We start from the raw sequence: 7,103 nt of genomic DNA, 5'->3' as shown, positions 1-7,103 counted from the left end.
GTGTGTATTAATAAATCTGCAAAATGTATTTGCAAACAATAAATTGAGGGATTCATTAAAACTATGTAAGGGGTTTTTACTGTTTCTCGGGCTTATTATAGGTCAGCCAGTTATGTTTTTCCTGAGCTGCCCTGCCCGCTGTGCGGTTGCGAATCGCTTTCCCCTTCCTGATTCTGAGCTGAGGACTTATCGGGCGGTAACAAGGACAGACGAACAGACCAGTGGATTGGTACAAGGAAAACCAATGTTTATTAATAAGAAAACTAAAACTACAAGGTAAACTGTATTATACAGAAGATAAAAGAAATCGCTATGGATGCAATACAGTCTTACACTTAACGGGGTGGAAGAAACGGACACATCGAGGGAAAATTCTAAAATCACACTTTTAGCAATACCCCTTTAACTCCCACCCTTACACCTAGCTAGGTTGTCTTGTGGCGGCCAGAAAATTAATGCTCACTGGTGAAACAGATGAAAAGGCCTGGCCCCTGTGCCCTGCTGCTGCCGTCGACATGTGGTTGCGAGGTTTACTCGATGGCCTTCCTTCTTAGTTGCTAGCAGGCAGACGGGACACCGGGCCAAGAGGCGAAGAGAAGAGAGAGAGATTCTGGGAAGCCCCAGTTATATCCTCCCGGTATCAGGTTTTTTTCGTGCCTCATCAGCTTGCTCCATTGTTCGATTTGAGCACGAAAACGTAAGACAAAGGACCCCAATCTCTGGCCTATTTACATAATGGCCGGTTCCTGTACTGATCTGTTCCATAACTGCTCTCCATTGTTCCGAATGTTCCTTGATGGGCTACCTTTAGTCCTGCGATTATTCCTGCTCGAATTTTGATGTGTAGGCCGGCAACATTGATGGCTTGCCTCAGGGCGTGAATGCAACTGCATTGTTCAAAGAGAATCCAATTTCAAAAGCTGCAGGCCCTTGGCCATGTGTCTGACCACAGCCATTTTGAGAGACCCTGGATTTTTTAAAACACAGTCACACCAGGGTTTCTTTAATAACTCCAATCAATCTTCGCGGTGGCGAGGTGGGGGGGGGGGGACATGTGAAATTTTGCGAATCCCTTCAACTAATACATGGAGGGAAAATATTAGACCACCGTTTCCTTTGGGAGTCTATTTCATAAATTCACACCCTCTGCAAAAAGTAATTAAATCTAAGAGGTGTTCTTTGTCCTTTAGTGTGTCGAATACGTGGAACAGGCTGGTATTATGTCAAATAGTTCCTTCAAAAAAGAGCTAAATATCTGATTGGGAATGGATCCATTGTTATGTAGTGCACATTATTTGCATATTAAGTGAATGGAAGCATTTAAGGTTGAAATATTCGATTATAATCACTGTTTTACCCTTAAGTCCATGTTAGTGCAATTAACCATATCTAAGACACCAGCACCAGCATAAAATTATTGTTTTTAAAGTTGTTTACCTGGATTGTTAAGTGAATCAATATGTGACCTTTACAAAACAGTGCTTTAGTCACTTCCTGAACACACATGAAAACAAGTTTGCCTGAAAAATACCTTCTCAGCGAAGTCTGGAATGACCCATTACCAAATGGGGGTCACCACTGACCAGAAACTTAACTGGACTAGCTACATAAATACTGTGGCTACAAGAGCAGGTCAAAGGCTGGGTATTCTGCAGCGAGTGGCTCATCTCCTGACTCCCCAAAGCCTTTCCACCATCTACAAGACACAAGTCAGGAGTGTGATGGAATACTCTCCACTTGCCTGGATGAGAGCAGCTCCAACAACACTCAAGAAGCTCAACACCATCCAGGACAAAGCTGCCCGCTTGATTGGCACCCCATCCACCACCCTAAACATTCACTCCCTTCACCACCGGCGCACCGTGGCTGCAGTGTGTACCATCTACAGGAATGCACTGCAGCAACTCGCCAAGGCTTCTTCGACAGCACCTCCCAAACCCGCGACCTCTACCACCTGGAAGGACAAGGGCAGCAGGCACATGGGAACAACACCACCTACACGTTCCCCTCCAAGTCACACACCATCCTGACTTGGAAATATATCGCTGTTCCTTCATCGTCGCTGGGTCAAAATCCTGGAACTCTCTACCTAACAGCACTGTGGGAAAACCTTCACCACATGGACTGCAGCGGTTCAAGAAGGCGGCTCACCACCACCTTTTCAAGAGCAATTAGGGATGGGCAATAAATGCCGGCCTTGCCAGTGATGCCCACATCCCATGAACAAATAAAAAAACAATTCAAGCTATTTGTGACTTGCAGAGCAATGTAAGTCATAGGGGCGACCTGCAAGTTATCTGTTACCATTTCATTAACAGAATAGGTGCTGGGATCACTGGCTTTACTCATTGTTCCTCCTTTGGACCTAGCTAAAACTTTCTGATGCCACTGACCTTTTCCTTTGGATATTATGAGAGGAGTATAGCCACCATAATGAATGCACATGCTTGTTGCTATCAATAGCAAAACACTGCGGATGCCGGAAATCTGAAATAAAAACAGAAAATGCTGGAAATACTCAGCAAGTCAGGCAGCATCCGTGGAGAAAGAAACAAAGTTAACGTTTCAAGTTGATGACCCTTCGTCAGAACTGGAAGAAGTTGAAGATTAAACAGTTTTTAAGCAAGCACAGAGCCAGGGAAAGGGGTTAAGGGTGGAGGAAGGGGAGGGGAGGAAAGAAAAAAAGGGAAGGCCTCTGATAGGGTGGAGAGCTGGAGTGATTAAATGACAAAAGGGATGATGGTGCCAGGCAAGGAGGGTGGTAATGGGACAAGCAAAGAAACAAAAGATGGGTCTAGAGGGGCTGTATATGGCAACATCAGAACCATCACCAGCACCTGTTGTCTGAAAAAAATGGGAGCAGTGGTTATGATCTGAAGCTATTGAAATCAATGTGGGGAGGACAGCGGGTGTTGGGGACGATGGAAGAGTGGATCAGGGTGTTGCGGAGGGAGCGGTCCCTTCGGAACGCTGAAAGGGGATGGGAGGGGAAGATGTGCCTTGTTGCTATCCTCTTGCTCGGTTGCTCCCTTGCATCTCCGGTTTATTCCTCCACCGTGTGATTTTTTTTTTGTGTACCACATAATTACAGCATTGCCATAGTTAACTGGACCCGCCCAATTGTTGTTTTCCAGCCACCAGTGGAAGACCATTGATATGTTTCAAACCTGTCATAAAATGGCGACCAATGTCCACACTGTCCAATGAGGTATTGCTTAATATGTTGCTGACCTTCTGTAGCCTTTTTCTTCCCATTGTCGGAAGTTACTGGGGTAGGATTACATAGTCACAGATTGATCTCTAATACCTTGCCTAAGTGGCACTTCTCCATGTGTGAGCCTGGACAGTGAATGTTGGCTGACTATTTGGCTATAGAAGACAATGCAACTAAGTTTGAATCTATCCCCACTTGACGTCCATACCCATGTAGTTCCCAGCAGGGGCCATGAGGTTGTGATCAAGAGTAGGAAACCTGGCTGATTCTTCCACTCCCTAGACCTGTAGTGCTGAGGTCAACTGTAGCCTTCCAAACTGCTGCCCAGTTTATCCCCTGTGACAAAGTAGAGCAGCACAGATTGGAAATGAAACCTGGGACATTCCGGTCTGTACAGCTCAGTGACACATCTTGCAGTGAGGAACAAGCTCTTTGAATTGCTTTCTTTTCTTCCAAACCCCCAGCATCATCACATTATATGGTACCTACAAAATTAGGCAGTCTATGTTCATTTGTCTGAGTCTTCCACTTTCTTCTTTTTCTCTACACCTGCCATTTTTCAGTGTCAGTGTGGATCACTTGATGGCAGTCTTGCCTCTAAGTCAGAAGGTACATAAGAACATAAGAAATAGGAGCAGGAGTAGGCCATATGGCCCCTCGAGCCTGCTCCACCATTTAATAAGATCAAAGCTGATCTTCGACCTCAACTCCACTTTCTCGCCCGATCCCCATATCCCTTGACTCTCAGAATCCAAAAATCTATCGATCTCAGTCTTGAAAATACTCAACGACTGAGCATCCACTGCCCTCTGAGGTAGAGAATTCCAAAGATTCATTACCCTCTGAGTGAAGAAATTCCTCCTCATCTCAGTCCGAAATTGCCCACCCCTTATCCTGAGACTATGCCCCCTAGTTCTAAACTCTCCAGCCAGGGGAAACAGCCTCTTAGCATCTACCCTGTCAAGCCCTCTAAGAATTTTATACGTTTTAATGAGATCACCTCCCATTCTTCTAAACTCCAGAGAATATAGGCCCATTCTTCTCAATATCTCCTCATAGGACAACCCTCTCATTCCAGGAATCAATCTGGTGAACCTTCGTTGCACCGTTTCTAAGGCAAGTACATCCTTCCTTAGGTAAGGAGACCAAAACTGTACACAGTACTCCAGGTATGGTCTCACCAAAACCCTGTACAGTTGTAGCAAGACTTTCTTACTCTTGTACTCCAACCCCCTTGCAGTAAAGGCCAACATACCATTTGCCTTCCTAATTGCTTGCTGTACCTGCATGTTAACTTTCTGTGCTTCGTGGACAAGGATACCCAAATCTCTCTGAACACAAACATTTAATAGTTTCTCACCATTTAAAAAATATTCTGTTTTTCTATTCTTCCTAAAGTGAATAACCTCACATCTCCCCACATTATACTCCATCTGCCACTTTCTTGCCCACTCACTTAACTTGTCTATATCCCTTTGCAGACTTTGTGTCCTCCTCACAGCTTACTTTCCTACCTAGCTTTGTATTACATAGAAAACTTGGATACATTACACTCGGTCTCTTCATCCAAGTCATTAATATAGATTGTAAATAGCTGAGGCCCAAGCATTGATCCTTGTGGCACCCCGCTAGTTATAGCTTGCCAATCTGAAAATGACTCGTTTACTCCTACTGTCTGTTTTCCTCCGTTAACTAATCCTCTCTCCATGCTAATATTATTCCCAACCCCATGAGCCCTTATCTTGTGTATCAACTTTTTGTGTGGTACCTTATCGAATGCCTTTTGAAAACCCAAATATAAGAAAATTCACTGGTTCCACTTTATTTACCCTGCTAGTTACATCCTCAAAAAACTCTAATAGATTTGTCAAACACGACTTCCCTTTCATAAAACAGGCTGACTCTGCCTAATCATATTACGATTTTCTATGTGTCCTATTACCACTTCCTTAATAATGGATTCCAGCATTTTCCCAATGACTGATGTCAGGCTAACTGGCCTGTAGTTCCCTGTTTTCCCTCTCCTTTCCTCTTTTGAATAGCGGGGTTATATTTGCTACCTTCCAATCCACTGGGACTGTTATAGAATCTAGGGAATTTTGGAAGATCACAACCAATGCATCCACTACCTCTGCAGCCACCTCTTTTAGAACCCTAGGATGTAGCCCATCAGGCCCAGGGGATTTGTTGGCTTTAATCCCTTTAATTTCTCCAGTACTTTTTCTTTATTAATATTAATTACTTTAAGTTCCTCACTCTCATTAGACCCATGGTTCCCCACTATTTCTGGCATGCTTTTTGTGTCTCCTACTGTGAAGACAGATACAAAGCTGTGGATTCAAGCCCCACCATAGACTTGAGCACATTGTCTAGACTGACATTCCAGTGAGTTGCTTAATGAGTACAGCATGAGAGAGAGAGAGAGAGAGAGAGAGAGAGGCTAGGAGAAATGTTTTATGCAGAGGGTTGTTAGGACAGCTAAGACCTACCAGAAACACTCGTGGAAGCAGAATCCATAATAACTTTTAAAAGGGAAGTGGATCAATATTATGAAAAACAAAAAATTAAAGGGGTCTGGGGAATGGGCAAGGGAATGGGACTAACTAGATAGCTTTTTCAGAGAGCTATCATAAGCACAGTAGGCTGAATGGCCTCCTTCTGTGCTGTAAAATTCTATGAGTCAATGATTTTAGGAGCTCTCCTTCTGATGGGGCATTAAACTAAGGCCCCATTTACCTGCTTATAAGGTTGCAAAAGATCTCACGGCACTACTCACAGCAGGGGCATCTGGTGTCCTGGCCAATATTCCTTCCTGAACCAACACCATCAAATTTCAGTCCTTGCTGGACATTGGTGGCACAGTTTCACATCATAGAATGGATCTGCCCACTGAGCCATTGGGGCAGCCAACTTGACACAGTTACATTTAAAATGTTGAACTGAAAGGCTATGCGGCTTTTCAGTTTCGGATGGAGAGCATGGACAATCCTGTTGGCTCTTTTCTCACATTAGAAATTTCACCTACAGCCGTGGGTAGTGAGCAAAGCTCTGCGCACACACATGGGTCGGACCCTAATCTTCTTCACTCAGCAGAGACACAGGTGGGCAGTGTCTGCCCATACGTACCACTCTCAAAAATCCTCACTATATATGTATATTTCTGGCAGCAGGTGCTGGTGCTGCAGGATGGGGCTGCCAGCGTTTCCGGAAATGGGGTGTGAGCGGGTTGGTTCTTGGGGTGGGGTCCCCCTCTTCATCGAAACACAGTGCTGGTGTACCCTGGTATCGATCTGCTTTTTTCTTCCACCAGACTACTAGGCCATTACAGCCTGCTCCACATTGCCAGTTTTTCACACTTCCCATTCTACATTCCTTTTGTAAGAATTTTTCTTTTACTTCCCCCCCCCCCCCCCCACCCCCACCCTTTAACTAATCCTACACTCTCTGTATCTTGTATACTTCTTTTATTTCTCTTATTATGCCTCCTTTTGTCTTCGATGCATATCCCTTCTGCCACTTAACCATCTCCTGTCCTGCACCGAAGCTCCTTACGGGTTATTCGAATTCTTTTCCTGAGTTTGGTCGATGTGAGCTTTTTTTATTCTCCCCCCTTCCCCTTGTTCCGTTGCTTTTTAAATGCCATTCATCTGAAACATCTTCCATTCTGAGGAAGGGTCTACACCTGAAATGTTGACTGACTTGTGTTCTCTCCTTGGATTCTGTCTGACCTGCTGGGTGTCACCAGCATCTTCTGGTTTTGTTTCAGATTTTTAGCATCTGCAGTATTTTATTTTTTGTGCTCACTATATTAAGTTTGGTTCAGTATAATTGGGTATCACACATTCCTTAATGTTTTAGAATCTGTAAACATATTAACCACAGTTCCTAG

General features: G+C 44.3%; 1 protein-coding gene across 1 annotated transcript in view; it reads right to left on the bottom strand.

Moving 5' to 3' along the window:
- Positions 1–261: 261 nt before the first annotated feature.
- The window catches only part of lyrm9 (LYR motif containing 9), a 78,059-nt gene continuing 71,217 nt past the window's right edge, over positions 262–7,103 (bottom strand). Inside the window, exons 6-7 of the transcript XR_010968535.1 lie at positions 2,394–2,487; positions 262–1,078 (exon numbers count right to left, since the gene is read on the bottom strand). The gene's annotated coding sequence lies outside the window, so the exon portion shown is untranslated. The remainder of the gene's footprint in view (positions 1,079–2,393; positions 2,488–7,103) is intronic.

The sequence above is a fragment of the Heptranchias perlo genome, chromosome 28, assembly GCF_035084215.1.
Source record: "Heptranchias perlo isolate sHepPer1 chromosome 28, sHepPer1.hap1, whole genome shotgun sequence".
NCBI lineage: Eukaryota > Metazoa > Chordata > Chondrichthyes > Hexanchiformes > Hexanchidae > Heptranchias > Heptranchias perlo.
Note: the sequence above shows the minus strand (reverse complement) of the source record. Positions and strands in the feature narration are given on the sequence as shown.